The sequence below is a fragment of the Dasypus novemcinctus genome, chromosome 26 (assembly GCF_030445035.2).
Source record: "Dasypus novemcinctus isolate mDasNov1 chromosome 26, mDasNov1.1.hap2, whole genome shotgun sequence".
Classification (NCBI taxonomy): domain Eukaryota; kingdom Metazoa; phylum Chordata; class Mammalia; order Cingulata; family Dasypodidae; genus Dasypus; species Dasypus novemcinctus.
This window is the reverse complement of record NC_080698.1, coordinates 50,068,986-50,083,725: the sequence shown is the minus strand read 5'-3', so window position 1 is coordinate 50,083,725 and position 14,740 is coordinate 50,068,986. Positions and strand designations below refer to the sequence as shown.

Sequence of the window (14,740 nt, the reverse complement as noted above, 5' to 3'; positions counted from 1 at the left end):
GATTATCAGCAAAGGTAACTGTTTTTGTTTGCCTAAAGGCTGCCAGTGCACTATACCAGCAATGGGTTGGCTTTTACTATGAGAACTTCCTAGGTTAAAAGCTTACAGTTCTGAGGCTGTGAAAGTGTCCAAATCAAGGCATTATTAGAGATGTGGTCTCACTGAAGGTCAGCTGCTGGCAGTACTGGACTCCTGCCATGTGGCAATACAAAATGGCAGCTCTGCCAGTCTCTGCCTTCTCCAGGCTCACTTTCTCACCAAGCTCAGCTGTGGGTGATCAGGCACGTAACAGTATCTACTCCCCTCCCCTCCCCTTCCCTCTCCTCCCCTCTCCTCCCCTCTCAGTCTCATTGCTTCAGGTTCTTGCTATCCATGGACCTTCTCTCTCAGCCTCTTGGGGGCCTCTTTCTGTGCCTCTGTGCTCTGCTAATTCCAGTCTCTGGCCTCTGGTACCTCTTTCTGTCTCTGCAGCTTATTTCCTGTGTCTGTGGTTTTTCAGTCCTTCATTTATAAAGGACGCCAGTAAGAGAAATAAGACCCATACTGGGCCCTGCAATCTAGTCAAAGGCTTTTAACTGAAGTGATGTAATCAAAGGGGATCTAACCAAAATGCCCCTTAACTGGATCTAATCAAAATGTTCCACCTACAATGGGTTTATAGACACAGGAATGGGTTCCCTTTGAGAACAGGATTTTTGGGCATCCACAAGACTCAAACCAGCACAGTAACTTAATAGGGTAAATGCAAAACCCAATTGTATTATATCCTCAGTATACAACTCTACTCTTTAATTCCTGTAAGAATCAGAATACAATTGAACAAAAAAAGGCATAGTTCCTGAAAATGGACATGCAGAATATAAAATAGTAAAGTGGGACAAAAGCAACATAAAGAGGGGAAATAGAGGGATATGGGAGTAGAGATGTGCATGCAATTGAAGCCAAGTTGGTGTGGTGACAGTTTGAAATTATTTTATGAATCCCAAGAAGAGAAATATTATGTTTGTAAATTAACCTATTCCTCTGGGCGTGATACTCTTTGATTGCATCAAAATCAGTTAAGGGGCCTTTAATTACATTACTTGATAGGATTACTTTAGGGCTTTTGACTGGACTACATCAGTGAAACATGACTTAAATTGAGTCTCCCCCCACCCTTCTTTGCTGGGTCTGATATAAATGGAAACAGAGAGAGAGACTCAGACAGACACAGGAAAAGGAAGCCACCATGTTTGATCCTGCCATGTAAGAGGACTACAGGATCAACTTAAACACAAAGCCCCAAGAGGCTGGGCCTCTGGAACAGCTCAAGAGGAGAAGGTGAGTCCAGAGGGGAAGTTTGAAACCTTGAAAGAAATGGCAGTCATGTTGCTTTACCACTTGGCAACACACCAGGATCAACAGTAGCTGACTTTGGTGAAAAAGCATCTGAAAAGTTTAGACTTTTCATGGCCTTGGAATTGTAGGCTTTTACCCCAAATAAATCCCCTTTATAAAAGCCATCCCATTTCTGGTACTTTGCATCGGCACCCTTTTGGCAAACTAAAACAATTAGTATCTTTTAAAATTAGTAGGTTATAGAAGTAGTTGTGTAATGCAAACCCCTGGATAACCACTAAGAAGTATTTTAAAAATAAACAGAAATGAGAAAGGAATTACTCAGATGTATCACAAAAGATCAACTCTATAGAAAATGACCTTGCAATAAAGGAAAAGAGAAAAAAGGAAAAAAAAAAGATATGACATAAAAACCAAAGGAAAAATGGTTGAAGTACTGCCTTAATAGTAATAGCTGAATTTTAATGGATTAAACTCCCAAATCAAAAGATACAGAGTGGCAGAATGGATAATAAATCATGATCGAACTATATGTTGTTTAGAAGAGACTTATCTTAGAGAAACACAAATTGATTGAAAGTGAAAGGTTGGAAAAGGATAATCCATGAAAATAATAACCATGAAAGAGCTGGGGTAGATAAACTAATATCAGAAAAAAATAGATTTTAAGTCAAAAGCTGTTATAAGAGACAAAGATGGGAGTGGTACTGGGGACCCTGGGGACAGGAGCCCAATCCAATCTGATAAAAATGCACTATTAAGAATAGTCAGGGAGGGCGGCGGACTTGGCCCAGTGGTTAGGGCGTCCATCTACCACATGGGATGTCCATGGTTCAAACCCCGGGCCTCCTTGACCCGTGTGGAGCTGGCCCATGCGCAGTGCTGATGCTCGCAAGGAGTGCCCTGCCACGCAGGGGTGTCCCTCACGTAGGGGAGCCCCACGCCCAAGGAGTGTGCCCAGTAAGGAGAGCCGCCCAGCGCGAAAGAAAGTGCAGCCTGCCCAGGAATGGCGCCGCCCACACAGATAGCTGACACAACAAGGTGACTCAACCAAAAGAGACACAGATTCCCATGCTGCTGACAACAACAGAAACGGACAAACGACGCAGCAAATAGACACAGAGAACAGACAACCGGGGTAGGAGTGGGGGAGGGGAGAGAAATAAATAAATAAATAAAATAAATCGTAAAAAAAAAAGAATAGTCATGGGAAATGAACATGGCTCTACTGATGAGAGCGTCCGCCTACCATATGGAGGGTCCAGGGTTTGATCCCCAGGGCCTCCTGACCTGTGTGGTAAGTTGGCCCACGCGAAGTGCTGCCTCACGCAAGGAATGCCATGCCATTCAGGGGCGCCCCCACAAAGGGGAGCCCCATATGCAATGAGTGCACCCCTCATTGAACCTCTCTGCGTGAAAAAAGTGCAGAGTGGGGCCACACACACGGAGAGCTGATGCAGCAAAATGATGCAACAAAAAAGAGGTGCAGTTTCCTGGTGCCACCTGACAATGCAAGCAGATGCAGAAGAACGCACAGTGAATGGAGACAGAGAGCAGACAACGGGGAGGGAGGGGCACGGAGAGGGAAAAAAAAGAACAGGCAATAAACTTAAAGGCCTGTTTCCTTGACTTCATAATCCTGTTTAAACTGTTATTTAAAACAACCTGAGAAAAATTAATTAGTCTTACATTAAAATATCTTTACTACATAAAGAGAGACAAAGAAGGAAATTATATAGTAATAAAAGGGGCAATCCACCAAGAAGAAATAGCAATCATAAATATGCAGCTAAACACGATGCCCCAAAATACATCAGAAACACTGGTAAAACTGAAGCGAGAAATAGACACCTCAGCAATAGTAGTTGGAGACTTCAGTACACCACTCTCTTCAATAGATAGAACATCTGAACAGATGATCAGTTGGAAACAGAACTTGAATAATATCATAAATGAAATAGACCTAACAGACATAAACTGAACACTGCACCCCCCAAACAGCAGGATATACATTCTTCCCAAGTACACATGGATCATTCTCCAGAATAGAGCACATGTTAGGTCACAAAACAAGTCTCAATAAATTAAAAATATTAGAATTAGACAAAGCATTTTCTCTGACCATAATTGAATAAAGCTGAAAAATCATTAATGGGTAGAAAAGTGGAAAATCCACAAATATATGAAAGTTAAATAACAGACTGTTAAACCAGTGGGTCAAAGAAGTAATTGCTAGGGAAGTCATTGAATATCTCGAGACAAAAACTAGAACACAACATATAAACCTTATGGGATAAAGCAAAGGCAGTGCTGAAAGGGAAATTTATAGCCCTTAATGGTTACATTTAAAAAGTAGAAAACTAAATTGAAGACCTACTGCCCACCTGAAAGAACTAGAAAAAGAACAGCAACCTAATCCCAAAGCAAGCAGAAGGAAAGAAATAGCAAAGATTAGAGCAGAAATAAATGAAATTGAAAATAAAAATAGAATGAACAAAACCAAAAGTTATTTTTTTTAAAAAGTGCAATAAAATTGGCAAGCTAGACTGACAAAAAAGAGAAGATGCAAATAAATAAAATCAGAATTGAGAAGGAGGACATTACTACTGACCCCATAGAAATAAAAAGGATCATAAGAGAATACTATGGACAAATGTATGCCAACAAATTAGACAACCTAGATGAAATGGACAAATTCCTAGAAACATACAACCTACATTGACTCTAGAAGAAATAGAAGACCTCAACAGATCAATTACAATTAAAGCCTTTGAATTTATCAAAAACCTCCCACCAAGGAAAAGCCCAGGACCAGATGGCTTTACAGGTGAATTCTACCAATCATTCCAAGAAAAATTAATGCCGGTCCTGCTCAAACACTTCCGAAACATTGAAGAGAGTGAACGCTTCCTAACTCATTCTATGAGGCCAACATCACCCTCATACCAAAGCCAGATTTTTTAAAATTGCAAAAGGAGGACTTCCAGGGAAGATGGCAGAGAAGGACTCAGTCTTTCCACTAAAACAAGTACTAAACAAGCAGGGGCTGTCTAAAAAAACCCCAGAGGAGAGGAGAGCTCTGCACAGCCTCCATGGTAGAGCGGGAGATAGAGGCTGATACATTAAGGTAAAGAACTGTAAATTATTCTCTCCATGTGGCAGCTATCAGTGCCCATCCTTTACTCTTGCGTCAGGCCACTGAGGAGTCCAGTCCCTGGCTAGCTGCTGCTGACAGAAAGGGACATAAACATCATCTTCCACAAGAACAGGATTGTGCATGGCCAATCACCGATGAAGGCTTTTGATTAGCAAAGTCAGATGCTGGGTCCTGGCTCTGAGGGCAGCTATTGTTTCAGCCTGTGCCAGATGAAGGCAGTGTCAACCATTGTTTCAGCTCTCCCCAGACAGTGGCAGAGGGGGTGGAGATCTATAGGTGCAGGGCTTCCTCAGGGCTGTGAAGGAAAGTTTGCTGAAGGAAATGCTCAGCTGTGATGGACCCTCAGAGAAGTTTTGAGTGCCCTTCCCAACCTCTTCCCCAGGGCACTTTGGAGCCATTCTGCATTACCTTCGTAAGTCCCTAGCCCTGTTTCAGCTGGGAAAGACCGAACTGGGAAAGTACTCCCTGTGGTGGCCCTCCTCCCAGGATTTGCATTCCAAGCAAAAGCAGCGTGAGACAAAAAAGAGAGTTAAAAACTATAACGGCAGACAGTCTGTGACAAAGGCCTGCTAGCTTCAGATACCTGGGAGAGGGAGACTTGTCTCCTGAGAAACAGAGGGGACAACCAAATTCCTGTAAACAGGGGAACTCCAAAATACCTAATAAGCAAAAGCCCAGTAAGACAGTGAAAACCTGCATGGTACATTCATCTTGGGCAGACTTTCTTGATAGGAGGGCTGAAGCTAAAAAAAAAAAAAACTCAGCTTTTTACAAACCAGGAAACAGTCATCCCAGGGAATAAATCCGAGTTAACATTTTAAAATATTAAAATGTACTGTATGCAACAAAAGAGTATAAGACAAACAATGAAACAGGAAATGATCGCCCATCAAAAGGAAGAGGGTAAAAATAAAGAAAACACCAACAAAGAAGACGAGAAAGTGAACATACAAAAAAGCCTTTTAAAAAATGACCTTAAAAATGCTTAAGGAGATCAAGGAAAGTATGGAAGAAGGACTCCAAAATATCAGGAAAGCAAAGAATAAATAATATGAGAGTCTAATAAAGAGAAAGAAATTTTAAAAAGGAACCAAACAAAACTATTGGAGTTGAAGATCACAATATCTGAAATGAAAAATGTGCATGAGGATTTCCAGGCAGAATGGAGCTGGCAGAAGAAATGGCAAACTTGAAGACACAATAATTGAAATGAGTCTGGCTGAAAAGCAGAAAGAAAAAAATATTAAAACTGAAAATAGCCTAAGACATCTCTGGGACACCATCAAGCACACGAATATACACATTTTCGGAGACCCAGAAGAAGAAGAAAGACAGAAAAGGGCAGAAGGAATAGTCAAATAATGACAGATAATTTTCCAAACTTAGCTAAAGTTATGAATATGCACATCCAAGAAGCTCAGAGAACACAAAACAGGATAAACTTAAAGAAAAAGAAAAATATTGATTACACTATCAAAAGCAAAAGATAAGGAGAGAGGGGAAGCAGTTGTGGCTCAACTGATAGAGCATCCGCCGACCATATAGGAGGTCCAGGGTTCAGTACCCAGGGCCTCTTGACCTGTGTGGTCAGCTGGCCCACGTGCAGTGCTTGCTGCCATGTGCAAGGAGAGCCGTGCCACGCAGGGGTGCCCCCTGCATAGGGGTGCCCCATGTGCGAGGAGTGCGCCCTGCAAGGAGAGCCACCCTGCAGTGGGGCTGCACACAAGGAGAGCTGACACAGCAAGATGATGCAACAAAAAAAGTGAGTTTCCTGGTGCCGCATGACAAGACTGCAAGTGGACCCAGAAGAACACACAGCAAATGGACACCGAGAGCTGACAATGGGTTAAAGGGAGGGAGAGAAATAAAAAATAAATCTTAAAATAAAAAAGGATAAGGAGAGAGTTCTGAAACCTGCAATAAAAAAGCAACATATTTCACACAAGGGAATTCCAATAAGATTGAGTGCCAATTTTTCATCAGAAATGATGGAGGCAAGAAGGCAGTGGGTTGAAATACCAAGTAATAAAGGAAAACAATTGTCAGCCAAGAATTTAATATTAGGTGAGATTCTCTTTTAAAAATGAGGGTGATGTAAAACACAAATATGTGTGATATTGCATATATAAGACACTTTCTATAAAATAGAAATACAATTATACTAGAAAAAAGGAAAAAGAATAGCAGCTTTGTATGGCAGGGGAAGGATAGAGAGATTGAGGAGTAAATTTTGTTTGTTTTTTGTTTATTGTTATTGGAATAAAGAAAGTACTCTAAGAATGATTGAAGTAATAAATGCACAAATATATGATTACACAGAATACCATTGATTGTACACTTTGGATGGATTTATACTTTATTAATATGTATCAATAAAATTGATTTGTTAAAAAAAATTGAGGGAGAGATTAAGACATTCTCAGATGAACAAAAGTTGAGGGAGTACATCATCACTAGGTCTGCCCTACAATCAATGCTAAATGCAGTTTTTCAGACTGAAACAAAAGGACACTAGACAGTGGTTCAAAACAGCATAAAGAAATAAAGACCTGTGGCAAAGGTAACCATTTGGGAAATTATAAATGCCAGTATTATTGTATTGTATTGTTTTTTATGTAACTCCACTTATTACTTCCTACAGGTGCTAAAATGCAAATGCATAAAAAATAATGATAAATCTAGGTTTTTGGACATACAATGTACAGACATGGTGACAAGTCCAAAAAAATGGTGGGGGACAGAGGGGCATAGGAAAATTACATGTGTATGATCAAACCAAATATCATTGTTATATATTTAGGATGCTAAAAAAATTTTTTTAAGATTGATTTTTTAATTTATTTCTCTCCCCCCCCACCCCAGTTGTCTGTTCTCTGTGTCTTTTTGCTGTGTCTTCTCCTTTGTCCACTTCTGTTGTTGTCAGCAGCACAGGAATCTGTGCTCTTTTTGTTGCGTCATCTTGTTGTGTCAGCTCTCCGTGTGTGTGGCACCATTCCTGGGCAGGCTGCACTTTCTTTTGCACTCGGCAGGTCTCCTTACGGGGCGCACTCCTTGCACTTGGGGCTCCCCTACACGGGGGACACCCCTGTGTGGCACGGCACTCCTTGCGCGCATCAGCACTGCGCATGGGCCAGCTCCACAAGGGACAAGGAGGCCCGGGGTTTGAACTGCGGACCTTCCATGTGGTAAATGGACGCCCTAACCACTGGGCCAAGTCCGCTTCCCAAGGATGTTAAAATTTATCCCTATGTTAACCACAAAGAAAACAAATGAAAAATATATCCAGATAGAAATGTGAAGTCACTCAGTATGATACAACACAAGAAAGCAAATAAATATTTTAAAAGTAGGCTTTAATAGAAATCAGGGACAAAAAAAAAAACAGTATAAGACTTACAAAGGCTAAATAGCAAAATGACAGTAGAAAGACCTGTATTATTAGTAGTGGCTTTAAATGTAAATGTATTAAACTCTCAAGTCAAAAGGCAGAGATTGACAAAATGGATAAAAAACATGGCCCAACAATATAGTATCTGTAAGAGATTCACCTAAATATCAAAGATACAAGTAGATTGAGGTGAAAGGATAGAAAAAAATATACCATGCAAGTAGTGACCACAAGAGAACTGGATAACTACTAATATTGGATAAAATAGACTCTTTTTTTTTTTTTGCCTTGGGTCTTTTTTTGTGTATGTCTCTTTTCTTAAAGATACATAGATCACACAAAATCTTACATTAAAAAATATAAGAGATTCCCATATATCCACTCCCCCCCCACACACACACATTCCTCCCACATCAATGACCTCTTTCATCAGTGAGGCACATTCATTGCATTTGATGAGTACATTTTGGAGCACTGCTATACTGCATGGATTATAGTTTACACTGTAGTTTACACTGTCCCCTAGTCCATTCAGTGGGTTATAGCAGGATATATAATTTCCTGCATCTGTCCCTGCAGTATCATTCAGGGTAACTCCAAGTCCTGAAAATGCCCCCACATCACACTTCTTCTTCCCTCTCCTGCCTTCAGCAACTCCTGTGGCTACTGACTCCACATCAATGATATAATTTCTTCCACTGCTAGAGTCACAATAATTTTATAGTAGAATATCAGTAAGTCCACTCTAATCCACATTTTATTACTCCATCCTGTGGACCTGTGATGGTGATGTCCACTCCACCTCTAAATAAAAAAGGGGCTTAGATCCCACATGGCTGAAGGATGTGATTCTCCTGCCTGCAGTTGTAGACTCTCTTGGTTCCCTGGTGTGGTGGTTGACCATCCTCATCTCCCTGTTAGCTGACCTGGGTAAGTCCAACAAACTGGAGAGTAGGTGTTGCAACTCTGCTGAGACTCAGGGCCCAGCTGGCACATGGACAGTCCAGAGATTCAAGTCACCTGAACATACACCAACCCCAGTGTCAACCACAGGTTCAGTAAAAGTGACAGAAGAGGTATGTGTAAAGAAGCTACATCTGAGTCCAACTCCATCACACTCAGGAGCACAAATTCCAAAGTAGGGCCCACTGGCAAGGCACTGAACTCCAGAGCCATCTGCCATAACCATAGAACCTGGATGTCACCGTAACCCTCAGGAGCACCACTACCTGGGGTTGTATTTATGTTGGCTGTCTCTGGGATCCTGCTGAGATGTGCGTGAGTGCGACCCCTCTGCTGACCTTCCAACTCATTTTGAAGTCTCTTAGCCATACAAACTCATTTGGCTTTACCATTTCCCCCTTTTATTCAAGGTCTTTTTCTAGTGGCATCACCAGCTGGTGATTGGTAGTAATCCCTTGGCACCAGGGAGGCTTATCCCCAGAAGTCATGTCCCACCCTAGGGGAAAGGTAATGCATTTACATGCTGAGTTTGGCTTAGAGAGTGACCACATTTGAGCAACATGGAGGCTCTCAGGAGGTAACTCTTAGGCACCCTGCAGCTCTAGGCCTAGTTGAAATTTCAATCACACAAGCTCATAAGCTAAAATAGACTTTGATTCAAAAACAGTTACAAGGGACAAGATGGTCATTACATACTGATACAGGGAACTATTCAAAAGGAAGATGTAACAATTATATATGTACCTAACAGCAGAGCCCCAAAATATACGAATGTTATTATATAACAATAAGGAAGTACAGGACTTGAATCATACACTAAACCAACTAGACCTAGAGACATATAAAGAACACTGTACCCAACATAAACAGAATGCCCATTATTCCCAAGTACACATGAATCACTCTCCAGGATAGACCATATGTTGGGTCACAAAATAAGTTTCAATAAATTCTAAAATATTGAAATCATACAATGTATATTCTCTGACCACAATGAAATGAAACTAGAAATCAATAACAGAGGGAGAAAGGGAAATTTTACAAATATGTGGAAATTAATACACTCTTAACCAGTGAGTTAAAGAGGAAATAAATGAAATTAGAAAATATCTCGTGATAAATAAAAATGAAGATACAACATACCAAAAATTATGGGATGCAGAGAAGGCAGTTCTGAGAGGGAAAATTATGGCTCTAAATGCTTACATTAAAAAATAAGTTACAGAGATTTGGTCCTGATTAGTGTGTGTCACTTGTCCTTCATGAGCCCAAACCCATTATGCTGTGGGGGGGCTCTTGTAGTGAGACATGCCCTGCCGCTGGCATGCAGCAGACCAAGGTGCTAAAGCCATGCATCCTGGCAGACCTGATCTGCATCCTGCACCAACTCTTCACCTGCGATGAGAACATTATTGAGGAGGTGCAGACCATCATGGAAGCCTAGGAGAATGACCTTGTCAAGTGGGCATTGTACACCAAGTTCAACCAGTACAGGTATATTTGAAATCTTGTGGTTCAAGGAAATGGAAAATTTAATCTGATGATTCTGTATTGGGGTGAAAGACATGACAGCAGTATTCATGATCACAACTCCCACTGCTTTATGAAGACGCTGCAGGGAAATCTGAAGGAGACACTATTTGCCTGACCTGATGAATCCAACAAGAAGATCAAGAAGTCTGAAAGAATCTTGAGGGAAAACCAGTTTGCCTACATCAGTGATTCCATTGGCTCACATCAGGTAGAGAATATCAGCCATACAGAACCTGCTGTGAGCCTTCACACAGTCCACCTTTTGATACATGCCATGCCTTTGATCAAAGAACTGGACAGAAAAACAAAGTCACCATGACATCCCATAGCAAATTTGGAATCAGGGCTCCATTCACAAATTCGGGTTCACTGAGAACAACTAAGGAACACTAAACTCCCTAAAGTTTTACTTTAGATCTGCTGAACATTTCATTATGGAGAGGAAGGCTTTCCACTTTTTGCCATCCAGTAATCCTCTTAACTAAGCCAATACTTAGATCTACTCTGGGGCAGATGCTAATTGTAAGGCATTAAGTGAGCAAATAGTGTCCGGAGCAACTGTGTAAGAAAAGTTCCATTAAAGGAAAAAGTCTGTGATTTTAAAGGCTGAATCAAGTGCTCTTCTGGTTCGGTCCTCTAATGCCATTATAACCATACTGGGAATGTCAGTCAGGGTTATTATAGTTTTTGGAATCTCTTTGATCTTCAGACTAATTAGCAATAAATAAAAACAAGAAACTACAGGCATCAAATGCATGTCTTACTATCTGGAGGACTAAATATACATGTCTTTAATATACTTTGTATGTTCTTAATATTTGAGGGGAATTTTTTTAAATCTTTGGATTTTGTTTTTTTCAATCTTATTTTACAAATTCTTTTTCTATGAAGAATAGGTTATTGTAGATAGAGAAACTTAAGGCATTTTGCCATTAGGTAATGAAATGCAGGTCAGGGGATTTAGAAAGTACATGTACCCAAACCTACAATAAACCAAAACATAAACTTATGTCTAATGTGCCCAGTAGTCACAGTCAAAGACTTTCTTCTTCTTTTTTTTTTTTTTTTTTGAGTTAGGCTAGTAATTTATTCAGCTAGGGAAGGAAGAGAAATAGGAAAAAATAACATAGCAGGGATCCCAGGTAGAGAGGAGGGGCTTAAAAGTGATAAAGAGGGTTGATTTACAGGCTACAATTCCCCATTATAGTTTATAAACGTCCAGGTTTTACTTGTGTGGTGATTCAAGTAGCGGAGAAGACAGCTGGAGTCTGGGTCCAGAGGCAAGAGAGTGCATGAGAGAGCAAGAGTCAAAGACTTTCTACTGCTACCAAAATTGCCAAATAATTTTTAAAAACTGAATTTAAACAACCAAAAAAAGTAAGTTATAGCTTAGTAGTATATATTGCTTAAGAGTTATCTCCAGAAAGTCTCTTTGTTGCTCAGATATGGCCTTTCTCTAAGCCAAACTCAGCATATAAACTCACTACATGGAAGCGGATTTGGCTCAACTGATAAGAGTGTCTGCCTACCATATGGGAGGTCCAGGGTTCAAACCCAGGGCCTCCTGACCCATGTGGTGAGCTGGCCCACGTGCAGTGCTGCTGCACGCAAGGAGTGCCATGCCATGCAGGGGTGTCCCCTCTGTAGGGGGGCCCCACATGCAAGGAGTGTGCCCCTGCAAGGAGAGCCATCCCACACAAAAAGAGCACAGCCTGCCTAGGAGTGGCACTGTACACACAGAGAGCTGACACAGCAAGATGTTGTAACAAAAAGACACAGATTCCCCGTGCCGCTGACAAGAATGCAGGTAGACACAGAAGAACACACAGTGAATGGACATAGAGAGCCACAATGGGGGGTGGGGGGGAAGGGGAGAGAAATAATAAATAAATAAATAAATAAGTCTCTTTAAAAAATCATAAATCTTTTAAAAAAAATAAAATAAACTCACTACCTTCCCCCCTGCCATGGGACATGACTCAGGGATGAGCCTCCCTGGCACCAAGGAATTATTACCAAGCACCAACTAGCAGTGATTTGGAAAAAGACCCTGACCAAAAGGGGGAAATATTAAATACAAATGAGTTTTTATGGCTAAGAGATTTCAAAATGAGTCAGGAAGTCATTCCAGAGGTTACGCTTATGCATGTCTCAGGAGGATCTCGTTTAATGCTCAGTAAACAGTCTCAAGCAGGGGTGCTTCTGTGGGCTCTAGACATCTAATACTATAGACAGGGCATACAATCTCAGGAATTAGGCACCCTGACAGTGGGTCTTACCTTGGAATATATTTTCCTCAGTGTAACCAAGTTATACTCATTTATAATTTCCCTATACATGGCTCTTCTGCCCCTTTTATTTGAACCTATAATTTACATTATAATCATTAAATATATGTACAAGAGACTTAAATCTTCAGTCTGTTTATATGCTGATTGAGTTCTATCTTTTTTAAAGATTTGTTTTATTTATTTCTCCCTCCCGCCCCCTCCCCCATTGAATGCACTCTTGTGTCCATTCACTGTGTGTTCTTCTGTAGCCGCTTCCATTCTTGGCAGACTGGGAATCTGTGTCTCTTTTGTTGCATCATCTTGCTGCATCAGCTCTCTGTGTGTGCAGGCCACTCCTGGTTAGGCTGTGCTGTCTTCGCTCAGGGTTGCTGTCCTTGTGGGGTGCACTCCTTGTGCATGGGGCTCCCCTACATGGGGAACACCTCTGCATGGCATGGCACTCCTTGTGTGTGGCAGCACTGCATGTGGGCCGGCTCACCACACGGACCAGGAGGCCCTGGGTTTGAACCCTGGACCTCCTATATGGTAGGTGGGTGCTCTATCAGTTGAGCCACTTCCACTTTCCCAAATGAGTTCTAAATCTCAGCAGAGTTGCAATACCCACTCTCCAATTCATCAAACTCACCCAGAAAAACTACCAAAAGGATGATGATGGACAAGGTCCATCCCCCAAAAAACAGATTATCTAGAACTGCAAACAAGACAGTTCCATTCATCTGCCCTATGGGATCTAAGCCCCCTCTCAATCAGAAACAGATTAGGCATCACCATCCTAAATCCTCAATATTGAGTAATGAACAAATACAAGGGGGGAGGGGGAGGGGAATGCAACTATCGACTAAAGTAGACTTACTATTCTAGCAATGGAAGCACTTGTAACATTGATATAAAGGCAGTAGTCACCAGTTTCTAAGGAGTGGGAGAGGGAAGAATAGGTGTAAAATAGGTAATTTTTGAGACATTGGAATTGTTCTGAATGACATTGCAATGATAGATACAGGCCATTATACATTTTGTCAAAACCTATAAAAATGTGCAGTTGAAAGTGTAAACTATAAACTGTTGACCATGGTTAGTAGCAAAGGCTTCAATATGTGTTCACCAATTGTAACAAATGTACCGCACTAATCAAAGATGCCGTTAACGGGGGAAAGTGTGGGAGGGGGAGGGGTGGGGTATTTGGGAATCCCACTATATTTTCTATATATCATTTATGTAATCTAAATCTTCTTTAAAAATTAAAAACATTTTTTAAAGTTAGACTTCAAATCAGAGACCTATCCTCAAAACTGGAAGAACTGAAAAAAAAAAAAAAAAGAGCAAACTAACCCCAAAACAAGCAGAAGGAAGGAAATAGCAAAGATCAGAGTGGAGATAAATTAAATAAAAAACAAAATATAATCAACAAAACCAAAAATTGGTTCTTTGAAATGATCAACAAAATCAATACTTTAACTAGACTGACAAGGAAAAAAAGAAAATACAAATAAAAATCAAATAAAAAGAGGGATATTAGCTCTAACCCCACTGAAATATAAAGGATTTTAAGTGGATACCATGAGCAACTGTATGCCAATAAGTTAGATAACCTATATGAAATGGACGTTTTTTTAGAAACACACAAACTATCTACATTGACTCGAAGAAATAGAAGATCTCAACAAACCAAATACTAGTAAAGAGATTGAATCAGTAATCAAAAACTCCCAACAAAGAAAAGCCCAACACTAGATGGTTTCACAGGGTAATTCTACCAAACATTCCAAGAGGACTTAACTTCAGTTCTGCTCAAACTCTTCCAAAGAATTGAAGAGGAGAGAATACTCACTAACTCATTCCACAAAGCCAATATTGCTGCCATACCAAAACCCAATAAAGATACTGCGAGAAAAGAAAACTACAGAGCAATATCTCTTATGAATGTAGAAGCAAAAATCCTCAGCAAAATACTAGCAGACCAAATCCAACAGCATATTAAAAGAATTATACACTAGATCAAAGAGAGATTTATCCCTGGTATGCAAGGTTGGTTCAATATAAGAAAATCAATTAATTTAATACATTAACACA

General features: G+C 40.6%; 1 pseudogene; it reads left to right on the top strand.

Annotated features, from left to right (window-relative positions):
- Positions 1 to 10,170: 10,170 nt before the first annotated feature.
- LOC101416610 (cysteine dioxygenase type 1 pseudogene) lies at positions 10,171 to 10,772 on the top strand (annotated as a pseudogene).
- Positions 10,773 to 14,740: the final 3,968 nt, after the last annotated feature.